Raw genomic sequence first — 15,616 nt, forward strand, 5'->3', positions numbered from 1 at the left:
CCAAACTTCTCCTATCCACTTCTACGCTGATGATAACACTACATTTTTCCACATCTCTTCAGAAATGACCAATCCTTCATGAAGTAAACAGATCCTGCAGGGACACCTCGGAACTCTGAAAATTTCTGATTGGGGCAGAGAAAGCTTTGTTTTGTTCAATGCCTCAGTCCCAATTCCTTCATCTATCAACTTGACACAGCCTTCCAGACAACTATCCCCTTTTCTTTAATGACACTCAACTATCAATCTCTTCTACATTGAATATCCTGGCTGTCCCTTACTTGTAATCAAGATTGGAACCTTCCATATCTCTTCTCTCACTAGTATAGCTTCCATGAAGTTATGCATTGAGTCGTCTCTGCTGTTTTTTTTTTTTTTTTTTTTCCACCCCACAACTGCTAACTCTACAGGAGCCTCATTTGCCCTTACTTTACTTACTATGCGGGTTTCGGTCATACTGCTCACCTAGATAGCATGGAGTCAAAAGCTTTCCATCTTATCAACTCCTCTCATGACATTGTGTCTGTCTCACTGTTGCAATGTTGCATCTCTTGCTATCTTCTATCACTATTTTCATGCCAACTGCTCTTTCTAATCTTGCTAATTGCATGCCTCCCCTTCCTGCAGCATTGCTGTATAAGTCTTTATTCTTTCTCACCTGTATTATTTTCACTTTGCAAAAGTTAACCAGTTTTGTCAATCATTCATGGCTTTCTCTGGTAAACTCTGGAACTCCTTGCCTGCTTCTGTATCTTCATCTACCTATAAGCTGAACTAATTTAAGAGGGAGGTTTCAAGACATTCCATTCTTTTGGCCAACTGTCTTGACCCTGTCAGGAACTTGCATCTCAGTTGTCCATTTAGTTCAATCATGTTTGTTGCCTTTGGCCAGTTTTTCCTTCTTACATAAAAAAAGGCAGCTTGACTCAGGTTTGCTTCCTTTTGTATTCTGTTTTCAAATGATCCCAAGCTTGTTAGTTGGCAAACCTAAATCACTACTACTCTGAGTTGTTACTTAGTTGGGCTTTGAACAACTCAACTGTTTGTCAATTTAATATCATATACCTGTTCCTTCCATCAGGAAAAGACATAGGCTCACTGATAGAACAATTTTTTTGACATTTTTAAGGAAAAATAACGGTAATTAAGAAAGTAATTTGACTCCAAGATTTAAGAACTGGATAATATCCACTCATTTCCTGGTCTAATACTCCTTATAACCTGAAGTAAGGGTGTACAGGCTAAACGAAGGAAATACAGTAAGTGGTATTCATACAAGTAAAGGAATGGCTGAGTTGAGGTGAGTGATATGATGTACTGTGAGTTCTTAGGTCGTATGAAAATGTGGCGAGTTACCCTGTGCTTTTATTAATGTACAATGGATTTATGGTGAGAAGAGGATTTGGGAATATAACTTTGATAAATCTGTAGGGCGAGAAATAAATACTTGGGCATGAGAAAAATGAGTTCATACTATTGTCGTGTTCAACTCGTGGTCCTCGCATAGAAAAGTAAATCATGAATGAATGAATCTTACACTAACCTAACCTCAGATAAAAACGCTAGTGATATCTGATTATCCTAGGAAGTGGATGGTTTAAAACTTTAAACGAAAAAAGTAATGAGTCTGTGCTGATCAGGGGCTGGTGTTGACATAGCTGACGGAATACTTAGGGCGTACGCTAATGGAGATCACGCGTCACCACCTCGCGTGAGATGCATTGAATGTTATCCTGTAGAATTATAATGGACTTCACCTTGGAATGAAAAAAAGTTAAAATGGCATGGTTTGAAGAGACCAATGATGAAAAGTTGGCTAATCTGAGCAGTTGAACGACGAAAGTAAACTTGAAGACGACTCGAAGTTAATGAGATTACACACACACACACACAGCAATTCTGAGGCCTGAGTTGTTGAATCCGTCAAAGAAACTAATGAGTGGTGGGTACAAGAACAAGTGGAAGAAACTGAAGGTATACAGTATAATATTGACAACCTTAGCTTCTGAGGTTAATATGTACATGTTATAGTATTAAGGTTGCAGAACGCCATGCAATATAAATCAATTGCAGGAAACTTGTCATGGCAATAAAAAAAAAAAAAAATCAAATTTGTAAATTTTAACGAGTCGCTGGGCTCGCTATGATGATGGCCATCTTGCCGCTAGCATAAAAGAACTATACCTTGCGCAAATACTTCTTGTTTGATTAGATATACTTAGGTTAAGATAGGTAAATTTAGGTCTGGCTAGGAACACAGCGGCAAGAGAAAGATCAAGATGGCCGCCATCACAAGAATAGCATCCAATCAAGGTTGTTAGATTGAGTAAAACGGCAAGTGCTTATCTCGCTGTACTAAGAAAAAGTTAAGCCAGTGGGCGGAGCTTACGATCGCAACTTATACACTCAAAACATTGCCCTCCTGTGTTAAGCTATGGAAAGTTGACACTCTTATTACTAGAGAAAAAAACTAAGAAAGAACTGGGCGATGGTTTAGCTTATGTAAACCACATTATACTAGTATCCTAAATATGTCAAATAGACCTGTTATTAACGGTGTTGATAACGAGATACAATATTGAAAAATATAGCAAGACGTTTCCGGGAGAAATTATGGCAAAAAGATTTTTTTTCTCTCTCTCTCTCTCTCTCTCTCTCTCTCTCTCTCTCTCTCTCTCTCTCTCTCTCTCTCGTTTACTGCATGACAAGGAACAAGCAAAAATTCAGTGACTGATGCTTTTCCAATGTACAATGACACGAAATCACATATAGATTTAAATAAAAGCTCGAGAGAGAGAGAATTTGACGTGTTAATTAAGTAATTGCTATACCAAGAAAAATCAACCTTCAGGCCAACTTTTACCTGATACACAATTTACTTATCCTTCATTTTTACGCACATGTATACGTACATATGCGTCTCTTGCTCTAACATTTAACCTCGTCTGCCGTAAAGAGAATTTACTTCCTTGCTACGCTGACAAAACTCCATGACGAGAAAGCCAGAAAATTAGACATCACCCATAAGTTTCGGAAGGAACTTATGGAACGACAAATAGAAGAGAAAAAACACCTCATCCATCAATTGAAAGAAGAACACGCTACCCTCCAAGAAACATGGAACAAGGAAGAAGTAACATCAGTTCTACGTAAAGGCGGGATTCCACCAAGGCAACATGTAGCATGCAACTTGACTGGCTTTCAGCAAATATGTTGAATGCAGCTTTCAACAAGGAGACATGTTGCCTGTGACAAGATAACATCATTGTTGCTTGTAGCATGCTACATGCTATGTTGCCTGTTGAATGCCACAAAACCTTTTCCACCAATTCAACAAAAACTAAGCCAATTGGCAACACGATGTCTCAGCAGACGGTCACTGCTGCTGCATATCTAGTGTTGCGCAATGTTCGTAAAAAAACTAAAAGAAAGCACCGGTGGTGGAAGAGAGAACTATTTATGGACAGTAGCACTGCTCAAAGTGAATTTTTTGAAAAGTTACTGTCTGATGACCAATCCTTGTTCAAGAACTTTTCAAGGATGAGTGTGGAGGATTTTAATTCTCTTCTCAACAAAGTTTCTCCCAGGATCAGAAAGAGTGACACTAATTACCGGGATGCCATACCACCTAAATCAGACTTCTAGTAACTTTACATTTCTTAGCAACCGGAGACAGCTACAAATCTCTCATGTACCTCTTCAGAATTTCTGAGCCAACTATATCAAGGACTGTGCCGGAGTTTTGCCAAGCAATCATCGAAGCACTACTACATCAATGTAACATATCATAAGACCAGGAAAACAGTAAAAGACCACATTTTTAACTAAAATTAACTGTAATCAAACCCAAAGAGGATGAATGATTAGTCTTAGGTGTCTGAAAATGATTCTTGGGTTAAAAAAAAAAAAATTAGACAAATTTCACGCATTTATATACTGTTGAACTGGTTGAAATACACTTAGCCCATGCGACAATGTAGCATGCCACATGTTGCCAAAATGTTGCCTTTGTGGAATCCCGCCTTAACACCATCAACAAGGAACTGACGCTACTAAAACAACAGCACCGTAAGGGACTAGAAGCAAGAAACATCAGGAAACTGTTAAAATTGACAGGTGGAAACATCAAATCCCCACAGCAACAAGGGATTCATCAATCTCATCTCGGATCTGGAGCTAACCGAAGATCAGAAGGAGCTACTCAACTTTGGACTCAACTGCCATTATATAAGTAAACCACGTAACCACCGGAAACGCCTTGAACTAGAGATCCTTCTCGAAGACATACAGAATCTAGAAAAGGAAAGAAAAGTTGAAACCACCAACAAATTGCAACCTTCCATATTGGCAGAAGCGACCAAGCAACGAGGCTCATATCAGAGCCGGCTCTTAAAAAAGAGACACAGACACAGCTAAATAACTACGAGTATAATTGTTTAGCTGTGTCTGTCTCTTTTTTAAGAGTCGGCTCTGATAGAAGCCTCGTCTTTTTTTTTTTTTTTTTACGTAGGGAAGAGGGCCAGCCAAGGACAAAAAATGAAAGTTAGAAAAAGGCCCACTTGAGCGCTGGCTCTCCAGAGTTCAAAAAGTGCCAAAACCGTCAGCCAGAATTAGGGGAGCAAATGCCTCGATACCTCCCTCTTAAAGGAAGACAAGTTGTAGGAATTAGGAAATACAGATGCAGGGAGGGAGTTCCAGAGTTTACCAGTGAAAGGGTTAACTCTTGCATTAGAGAGTTGGACAGAATAGGGATGAGAGGAAGAAGAAAGCCTTGTGCAGTGTGGCCGCAGGAGGAGGGGAGGCATGCAGTTAGCAAGATCAGTAGAACAGTTACCATGAAAATAGCGATAAAATATAGAAAGGGATGCAACATTTCGGCGGTGAGAAAGAGACTGAAGACAGTTAGTCAGAGGAGAGGAGTTGATGAGACGAAGAGCTTTCGATTCCACCCTATCAAGCAAAGCTGTGTGACTGGAACCCCCAAACATGCGAAGAGTACTCCATACAGGGACGGATAAGGCCCTTATACAGAGTAAGCAGTTGGAGGGCGAGAAAAACTGTCGGAGACGCCTCAGAACACCTAATTTCATAGAAGCTGTTTTAGCAAGAGATGAGATGTGAAGTTTCCAGTTAAGATTATGAGCAAAGGACAGACCGAGGATATTCATTGTGGAAGAGGAGACAGTTGAGTGTCATTGAAGAAGAGGGATAGTTGTCTGGAAGGTTGTGTCGAGTTGATAGATGGAGGAATTGAGTTTTGAGGCATTGAAAACTACTAGATTTTCTCTGCCCCAATCGGAAATCTTAGAAAGATCGGAAGTCAGGCGTTCCGTGGCGTCCCCGCGTGATCTGTTGATTTCCTGAAGGGTTGGACGTCTCTGAAAGAACGTGGAAAGATGTAGGGTGGTATCATCAGCGTAGGAGTGGATAGGGCAAGAAGTTTGGTTAAGAAGGTCATTAATGAATAATAGAAAGAGAGTGGGTGACAGGACAGAACCCTGAGGAACACCACTATTAATAGGTTTAGGAGAAGAACAGTAGCCGTCTACCACAGCAGCAATAGAGCGGTCGGAAAGGAAACTTGAGATAAAGTTGCAGAGAGAAGGATAGAAGCCGTAGGAGGGCAGTTTTGAAATCAAAGCTTTATGCCAGACTCTATCAAAAGCTTTTGATATGTCTAACGCAACAGCAAAAGTTTCACCGAAATCTCTAAAGAGGATGACCAAGACTCAGTAAGGAAAGCCAGAAGATCACCAGTAGAGCGACCTTGACGGAAGCCATACTGGCGATCAGACAGAAGATTGTGAAGTGACAGATGTTTGAGAATCTTCCTATTCAGGATAGATTCAAAACTTTAGACAAGCAAGAGATTAAAGCTATAGGACGGTAGTTTGAGGGGTTAGAACGGTCACCCTTTTTAGGAACAGGCTGAATGTAGGCGAACTTCCAGCAGGAAGGAAAGGTAGAAGTCGATAGACAAAGTTGGAAGAGTTTGGCCAGGCAAGGTGCAAGCACAGAAGCACAGTTTTTGAGAACAATAGGAGGGACCCCATCAGGTCCATAAGCCTTCCGAGGGTTTAGGCCAGCAAGGGCATGGAAAACATCATTACGAAGAATTTTGATTGTAGACATGAAATAGTCAGAGGGAGGAGGAGAGGAGGGACAAGCCCAGAATCGTCCAAGGTGGAGTTGTGAGCAAAGGTTTGAGAAAAGAGTTCAGCTTTAGAGACAGAAGAGATGGCAGTGGTGCCATCAGGATGAAATAAAGGAGGAAAGATGAAGAAGTGAAGTTATTTGAGATGTTTTTGGCTAGATGCCAGAAGTCACGAGGAGAGTTTGAGTTTGAAAGATTTTGACATTTCCTATTTATGAAAGAGTGTTTGGCAAGTTGAAGAACAGACTTGGCATGATTCCGGGCAGAGATATAAAGTGCATGAGATTCAGGAGATGGAAGGCTCAAGTACCTTTTGTGGGCAACCTCTCTATCATGTATAGCACGAGAACAGGCTGAGTTAAACCAAGGTTTAGAAGGTTTAGGTTGAGAAAAGAATGAGGAATGTACGCCTCCATGCCAGATACTAACACCTCTGTTATGCGTTCAGCACAAAGAGATGGGTCTCTGACACGGAAGCAATAATCATTCCAGGAAAATCAGCATAATACCTCCTCAGGTCCCCCAACTGGCAGAGGCAAAACGCCAGAGGCACCTTCGCTTTGGGGATCCTGCGGAGGATTGGAAAAATAGGACAAGATACAGAAATGAGATTGTGATCGGAGGAGCCCAACGGAGATGAAAGGGTGACAGCATAAGCAGAAGGGTTAGAGGTGAGGAAGAGATCAAGAATGTTGGGCGTGTCTCCAAGACGGTCAGGAATACGAGTAGGGTGTTGCACCAGTTGCTCTAGGTCATGGAGGATAGCAAAGTTGAAGGCTAGTTCACCAGGGTGGTCAGTGAAGGAGAGGAAAGCCAAAGCTGGTGGTGAACATTGAAATCTCCAAGAATGGAAATCTCAGCGAAAGGGTAGAGGGACAGAATGTGCTCCACTTTAGAAGTTAAGTAGTCGAAGAAATTACTATAGTCAGAAGAGTTAGGGAGAGATAAACAGCACAGATGAATTTAGTTTGAGAGTGACTGTTAAGTCGTAGCCAGATGGTGGAAAATTCGGAAGACTCAAGAGCGTGGGCACGAGAGCAAGTTAAGTCGTTGCGTACATAGACGCAACATCCAGCTTTGGAATGAAAATGAGAATAGAGAAAGTAGGAGGGAACAGAGAAGGGCTACTGTCAGTTGCCTCAGACAGCTGTGTTTCGGTGAGGAAAAGAAGATGAGGTTTAGTAGAGGAGAGGTGGTGTTCCACAGATTGAAAATTAGATCTAAGACCGCGAATGTTGCAGAAGTTAATGTAGAAAAAGTTGAGGGAGGTGTCAAGGCATTTGTGGTCTTCAACAGGAGAGGTGTCCGACCTGGGGACATTTTGGTCCCCTCCCAGAGGGGACTCCGAGGCGTTGTTTATTTGGGTCCCATTTTCTTTTAAATTTTATTTGGAGTGAAGGGTGTATGTGTGGTAAGTGCATGTAGTTTTGTGTGAAGAAGGAGAGCTGTCTTTAGAGGGTAGGCTGTGACTACCCCCTTGAGTTGTGAGACACAAAGGGAAACATTCAACGAGATCACAACTAGCTTTAATGGAAGGTTCACAGCACCTCCTGAACTAGTGCTATTAGATCTCACTGGGAGTAAGTTATTGTTTCAGTAGGTGTCTACTACCTCTTCCGTTGCTTGGTCGCTTCTGCCAATATGGAAGGTTGCAATTTGTTGGTGGTTTCAACTTTTCTTTCCTTTTCTAGATTCTGTATGTCTTCAAGAAGGATCTCTAGTTCAAGGCGTTTCCAGTGGTTACGTGGTTTACTTATATAATGGCAGTTGATCGAGCGTATACGCTCGATAGAAGACATCGCCATTAGAAGAGCAGATAAGACAGCAGCCATCGTTATTCCCTGAACAAGATAACAACATACTAGGAGACACAACTAAATTCAAGAAAATAACACGCAATCCAACAGAGGATATAAAGAAGAAACATAACGCAAACATCAGCACTATCATCATTATCCCGAACGCCCCGAATTGTGTCAAGCTCACTGGTGAATATTCCCCCGGCTGCGCCTATGGTACCGTTAAGACCCACAAGCCGGGCAATCCACTACGCCCTATCATTTCACGGATCCCCACCGCCACCTATACAGTCGCCAAGAAACTGAACGACATCCTCACATCCTACATCCCTTCGGACTACGCAATCAGCTCTGCCAACGACTTCCTCGAAATACTACGGGACACCGCCAAAGAAGACAGCGACGTTATAGCCTCGCTTGATGTGGATAAGAGCATCAACTACATCTTCGACCGAGTATACAGAAATAAGGACACCCCTACACTCGCCATCCTCGAAGATAACCTACGCAGCCTATTGCAGCTCTGCGCAAAGGAAGCACCAGCTTCCTTTGTGTAGACACCACCATCAAACGCTACCAATCAAGGAAATCATCCCAGCTGCTGATCAAAAACAAAAAAACTAACGAGAAGTCTACAACACAGGAAGACCACGTCATCTACGAACACAAATGCAACAGTGAGAATTGTTGAGCTCACACATATATCGGGTTGACAAGGACTTCCTTGTCAAGAAGACTAACCTGCCACCTCAAAAATGGAGCCATCCACGAATACTACAACAAACACCACCAGCAACCCCCCACCCGACATGACCTTGTAACAGGCACTACTGTGCTTTGACAAAGAAAGAGAAAAACGCAGACTAACACTCCTAGAAGCAATATACATAGCCCAGAAGCCAAGCATGAATCACCAAACCAGAGATCTTCAAGTCCTCCCTACACTCAAAAGAGTCAGCGCTCCTTAACAACCATCCAATCACAAGACACACTGAATAAGCCTAACGCGGACCTGAGTATCGCCACCCCAATATATATATATATATATATATATATATATATATATATATATATATATATATATATATATATGTGTGTGTGTGTGTGTGTGTGTGTGTGTGTGTGTGTGTGTGTGTGTGTGTGCATTTACCTATAGTTGTATTTACCTTTATAGTTGTAGTTTTACAGGGCCTGGGCTTTATGCTCGTGTGGCCGCGTCTCCATATCTACACTTATCCAATTTTTCTTTAAAAAACTATGCACACTCGTTGACATGTGTTAAGTAATTGCTGTGTGTGTGTGTATATATACTGTAAGATATTCTGCAGCTTTCATTCTATCTGACATATGTATACTATAAGTATTAACCTCGGGAGAAGAGCCTGAAGTTATTTCAATATTTTCCCAAGCTTAATATATAGTCTAGCAGAAAATAGCTATGGAAAAAATAAGAGAAAAGATGCTAAAAAACAACACATAAGCAATTATGAATAAGAATAGAAAAATGGTTGAGAGAGAGAGAGAGAGAGAGAGAGAGAGAGAGAGAGAGAGAGAGAGAGAGTGTGTGTGTGTGTGTGTGTGTGTGTGTGTGTGTGTGTGTGTGTGTGTGTGTTCCATGATAATAGCAAGTTGAAATGATAATGAACATATAGACAAATAGATATTATGATATAATCTAGCATGTATTACGGTGTAAAAAGTGTAAAGCATCACAGGAAAACCAAATAAGAATGGGAGAAAAAAAAAAAAAAAAAAAGGAGGGGGATTGACATGGCGTTCGTGTCGTATTAAGTGTTTAAGTGTTTACAAGGAAATTTTGTTCAAGGTAGTGTTATCAGTGAAGACGCCCTGTGTAATGCGCTGCCTTCTACAGCCTGGCATGTAAGTCTTTAAAAGTTTTGGAAATTCTGGAAATAACCTTGGCCAACTGATTTTGAAACAATATTCGTGTTTGCTTATATATTCATGCTGTTCCTAAAAATGGTGACAGTTCTAATCCCTCGAACTCCCACCCTATATCTTTAATCTCTTGCTTGTCTAAAGTTTTTAAATTTATTCTCAATAGGAAGATTCTCAAACATCCGTCACTTTACAATCTCTGATCACCAGTATGGCTTCCCGTCAAGGCCAATCCACAGTTGATCTGGCTTTCCTTACTGAATCTTGGTCATCCTCTTCTAGAGATTTCGGTGAAACTTTTGCTGTTGCGTTAGATATACCAATAGCTTTTAGTAGAATCTGGAACAAAGCTTTGATTTCAAAACTGCCCTCCTACGGTTTCTATCCTTCTCTCTGTAACTTTATATCATGTTTCCTTTCCGACCGTTCTATTGCAGCTATACTAGACGGCCACTGTTCTCCCAAATCTATTAACAGTGATGATCCTTACCCACTCGATCCTTATATTATTCATTAATGATCTTAACCAAATTTCTATTCCCATCCACTAATGATACCACCCTACACCTACTTTCCACGTGTTTTCAGAGACGACCAGGAAGTCAACAGATCATGCAGGGACGCCACAGAACGCCTGACTTCTGATCTTTGTAAGATTTCTGATTGGGCAGAGAAAACTTAGCAGTGTTCAGTGCCTCAAAACCTCAATTCCTCCATCTATCAACTCGACACAACCTTCCAGACAACTATCCCCTCTTCTTCAGTGACACTTAGCTGTCCCCCTCTTCTACACTGAATATCCTCGGTCTGTCCTTTACTCATGATTTAAACCGAAAACTTCACATGTCATCTCTTGCTAAAACAGCTTCTATGAAATTAAGGTGTTCTGAAGCGTCTCCACCAGTTTTTCTTGCCCCTCCAACTGCTAACTCTGTACAAGTGTCTTATCCGTCCTTGTATGGAGCACTCTTCGCATGTTTGGGCGGGGAGGGTTCCACTCACACAGTTAATAGATAGGGTGGAATCAAAAGCATTTCGTTCTGACTGTCTTCAGTCTTTCACCGCTGGAATGTCGCATCTCTCGCTATCTTCTACTGCTATTTTCATGCTAATTGCTCTACTGATCTTGCTAACTGCATGCCTCCCTTCCTCTTGCGGCTTCGCTGCACAAGGTTTTCTGCTTCATCTCTTTTAATAGGAAGGTTTCAAGACATTTATCCCTTTCTTTCGGCTGACTCTTTGACCTGTAACGAGACTGGCAATTAAGTGGGCCTTTTTTATAGATATTTTTTGTTGCCCTTGGGCAATTTCTCCTCTCACATAAAAAAAAAAAAAAACACACACACACACACACACACACACACACACACACACACACACACACACACACACACACACACACACATTTGCCTCCCTGTAAGCGGCGAGGCAAATGGTCAAGCCTCTTAATGTGTGGCCCCTGTTCATCTAGCAGTAAATAGGTACGGGATGTAACTCGAGCGGTTGTGGCCTCGCGGTCCCGGTGTGTTGTGTGTTGATGTAGTCTCAGTCTTACCCGAAGATCGGTCTATGAGCTCTGAGCTCGCTCCGTAATAGGGAAGACTGGCTGGGTGACCAGTAGACAACCGAGGTGAATTACACACACACACACACACACACACACACACACACACACACACACACACACACACACACACACATATATACCACACATAGATATACCAATAGCTTTTAGTAGAACAGTGGTTAGAGCGCTGGCTTCACAAGCCAGAGGACCGGGATTCGATTCCCCGGCCGGGTGGAGATATTTGGGTGTGTCTCCTTTCACGTGTAGCCCCTGTTCACCTGGCAGTGAGTAGGTACGGGATGTAAATCGAGGAGTTGTGACCTTGTTGTCCCGGTGTGTGGTGTGTGCCTGGTCTCAGGCCTATCCGAAGATCGGAAATAATGAGCTCTGAGCTCGTTCCGTAGGGTAACGTCTGGTTGTCTCGTCAGAGACTGCAGCAGATCAAACAAACAAACAAACAAACAAACAAAACAAACAAACAAACACACACAGTGTAGTGTTAGCACGCTCGACTCACAATCGAGAGGGTCCGGATTCGAGTCCCAGAGGCGGCGAGGCAAATGGGCAAGCCTCTTAATGTGTAGCCCCTGTTCACCTAGCAGTAAATAGGTACGGGATGTAACTCGAGAGGTTGTGGCCTCGCTTTCCCGGTGTGTGGAGTGTGTTGTGGTCTCAGTCCTACCCGAAGATCGGTCTATGAGCTCTGAGCTCGCTCCGTAATGGGGAAGACTGGCTTGGTGACCAGCAGGCGACCGTGGTGAATTAATTACACACACACACACACACACACACACACACACACACGGCCCGCCGTGGTACAGTAGAACCATGCGTGCTTTGGGGTACGAGTGTCTTCAAGCGCACGGGTTCGAATCCTGTCCACGGTCCGAGTGTAGGTTGGGCTTCCTCACTCGGGACAACGGTTTCCTAGCGGGTGGGGTTTGAGATAGGAGGTACCACAAAAAGTATCCCCTTTAGCCCATAAACTCCCGTGTAAAGCCCACATGGTATAAAATAAATAAACACCCACATACACACACACACACACACACACACACACACACACACACACACTCTCTCTCTCTCTCTCTCTCTGCATATCAATAGTGAAACGATTCAACTCATTATTATAAACATCCTGAATTAACCGGCATATTTGAGTATTTATATATTTTTTTATTGCGACGTAGGTAATATACGTAATAAAAAAAAAAACTGAAGCAAATGAACTTGAATTAATCTAAGCCTTAATCAGATTAAAATGCTGATAACATTTCCATATTGTGCTTGTGTTGTGTATGGACGATTTATCTTTTTCTGTATGTGAGAGGGGAAGACTGGTCAAGGACAACAAAGAGTGGAAAAAAATGGTCCACTTTGGTGCTCTCTCTCTCTCTCTCTCTCTCTCTCTCTCTCTCTCTCTCTCTCTCTCTCTCTCTCTCTCTCTCTCTCTCTCTCTCTCTCTCTCTCTCTCTCTCTCTCTCTCTCTCTCTCTCTCTCTCTCTCTCTCTCTCTCTCTCTCTCTCTCTCTCTCTCTCTCTCTCTCTCTCTCTCTCTCTCTCTCTCTCTCTCTCTCTCTCTCTCTCTCTCTCTCTCTCTCTCTCTCTCTCTCTCTCTCTCTCTCTCTCTCTCTCTCTCTCTCTCTCTCTCTCTCTCTCTCTCTCTCTCTCTCTCTCTCTCTCTCTCTCTCTCTCTCTCTCTCTCTCTCTCTCTCTCTCTCTCTCTCTCTCTCTCTCTCTCTCTCTCTCTCTCTCTCTCTCTCTCTCTCTCTCTCTCTCTCTCTCTCTCTCTCTCTCTCTCTCTCTCTCTCTCTCTCTCTCTCTCTCTCTCTCTCTCTCTCTCTCTCTCTCTCTCTCTCTCTCTCTCTCTCTCTCTCTCTCTCTCTCTCTCTCTCTCTCTCTCTCTCTCTCTCTCTCTCTCTCTCTCTCTCTCTCTCTCTCTCTCTCTCTCTCTCTCTCTCTCTCTCTCTCTCTCTCTCTCTCTCTCTCTCTCTCTCTCTCTCTCTCTCTCTCTCTCTCTCTCTCTCTCTCTCTCTCTCTCTCTCTCTCTCTCTCTCTCTCTCTCTCTCTCTCTCTCTCTCTCTCTCTCTCTCTCTCTCTCTCTCTCTCTCTCTCTCTCTCTCTCTCTCTCTCTCTCTCTCTCTCTCTCTCTCTCTCTCTCTCTCTCTCTCTCTCTCTCTCTCTCTCTCTCTCTCTCTCTCTCTCTCTCTCTCTCTCTCTCTCTCTCTCTCTCTCTCTCTCTCTCTCTCTCTCTCTCTCTCTCTCTCTCTCTCTCTCTCTCTCTCTCTCTCTCTCTCTCTCTCTCTCTCTCTCTCTCTCTCTCTCTCTCTCTCTCTCTCTCTCTCTCTCTCTCTCTCTCTCTCTCTCTCTCTCTCTCTCTCTCTCTCTCTCTCTCTCTCTCTCTCTCTCTCTCTCTCTCTCTCTCTCTCTCTCTCTCTCTCTCTCTCTCTCTCTCTCTCTCTCTCTCTCTCTCTCTCTCTCTCTCTCTCTCTCTCTCTCTCTCTCTCTCTCTCTCTCTCTCTCTCTCTCTCTCTCTCTCTCTCTCTCTCTCTCTCTCTCTCTCTCTCTCTCTCTCTCTCTCTCTCTCTCTCTCTCTCTCTCTCTCTCTCTCTCTCTCTCTCTCTCTCTCTCTCTCTCTCTCTCTCTCTCTCTCTCTCTCTCTCTCTCTCTCTCTCTCTCTCTCTCTCTCTCTCTCTCTCTCTCTCTCTCTCTCTCTCTCTCTCTCTCTCTCTCGGCGAAATAGTTTGCCAAAAGAAAAGGATAAATATCTTGAAAGCTTTCTCTTAAAAGAAGCCGTCATAGGATGATGGAAATACAGAAGAAGGTAGGGAGTTTCAGAGTTTACCAAAGAAAGGGGTGAATGATTGAGATTATTAGTTAATTCTTGCATTAGAGAGGTAGACAAATTAGGGGTAAGAGGAAGAAGAAAGTTTTACGCAGCGAGACCGGGGGAGGAGGGGACGTATAGCATGCAGTTAGCAGAAGAACAATTGACAGAAATAACGGTTCCAGTGCGGACACACCCTAAGAGATGCAACATTGCGGCTGAACAGCAGTCACTAGTCAGAGGAGAGAAACTGATAAGACGAAAAGCTTTTGATTGTACCCTATCAACCCCCTCTCCTCATACATGGGTGGATAAGGCCCTTGTACAGAGTTAGCAGTTGGAGGTGCGAAAAACTAGCAGAGACGTTTCAGAGCGTCTAACTCCATAGAAGCTGTTTTAGCAAGAGATGTGTGAATTTTCCAGTTTACCTGAAGCGGAAATGTGTAGGTAGATGTGGTGGTGTGCACGTATGAGGTCATTACTGCTAATTTATTTATGTTTTACGATTTGGTTGGTTTAAGTGTGCAACGCGCATCCGTTATCGAGGCAAGAAAGATGTCGAAATTCATGAAGGTAATAGACTAAACGTTAATTTCTTCAACAGTTAGCTTAGTCAAGAGTTTGGTATTGTTTCTTAACTTTCTTTTTACCCCTTAAAAAAAAATGTAGTCAGAGTCAGAACGGGCTAAAAGTACGTACACTTTCTGCACTTAGGCATGTAAGGAGCTGCTGAGCACGAGTATTACTTCACAGCAGCAGCAGCAACAGCTTTCCTTTAACTATTAACATTTTTTTTCAGTTTAGCAACGTTAATAATATATTCGGTGGTTTGTTGTTACGATAAGATTAATAGTAGGCATGATACATACACTTCAGGTGCAATATGCAAACACACCAAGTGATACTTCACTATGGCTTTTTATTGGTAATGCTGATTTTGTTTTTAATTACATGTTCTAGATTCTTAAAATCGAACACAACGAATATAACAGATTTCTGGATACATGTGTAGTTACTTATCAGTTGCATGCTTCTTCTATCGACTCGTTCTCACATTGTTTTCTATTTCCCTCTTTCACCGCTTTCCTTCCTCCCTCCGGTATCGGCGCTCACGCTGGAACATATGTCTGCTGTCGATCGTGTTTCCAAAATTAACACTACTATTGCTATTCAGCTTATTGCCCCTTGACGGCAAGTGATTGTACTAATTACCAAAACAAATCCCACGTTTCAGTTCCTTCTTCCAAGTTCGCAACGGGAATCTTCTGCCATTAAGAAACGCTTTGTTCTCTGACTATGATATTTTTTAAGGCCACGGAGATTATTAGCTGGACGCAATGTTCCCGGAACCCACCGTAAGGTGGCACTACA

The sequence above is a fragment of the Portunus trituberculatus genome, chromosome 24 (genome assembly GCF_017591435.1).
Source record: "Portunus trituberculatus isolate SZX2019 chromosome 24, ASM1759143v1, whole genome shotgun sequence".
Lineage (NCBI taxonomy): Eukaryota > Metazoa > Arthropoda > Malacostraca > Decapoda > Portunidae > Portunus > Portunus trituberculatus.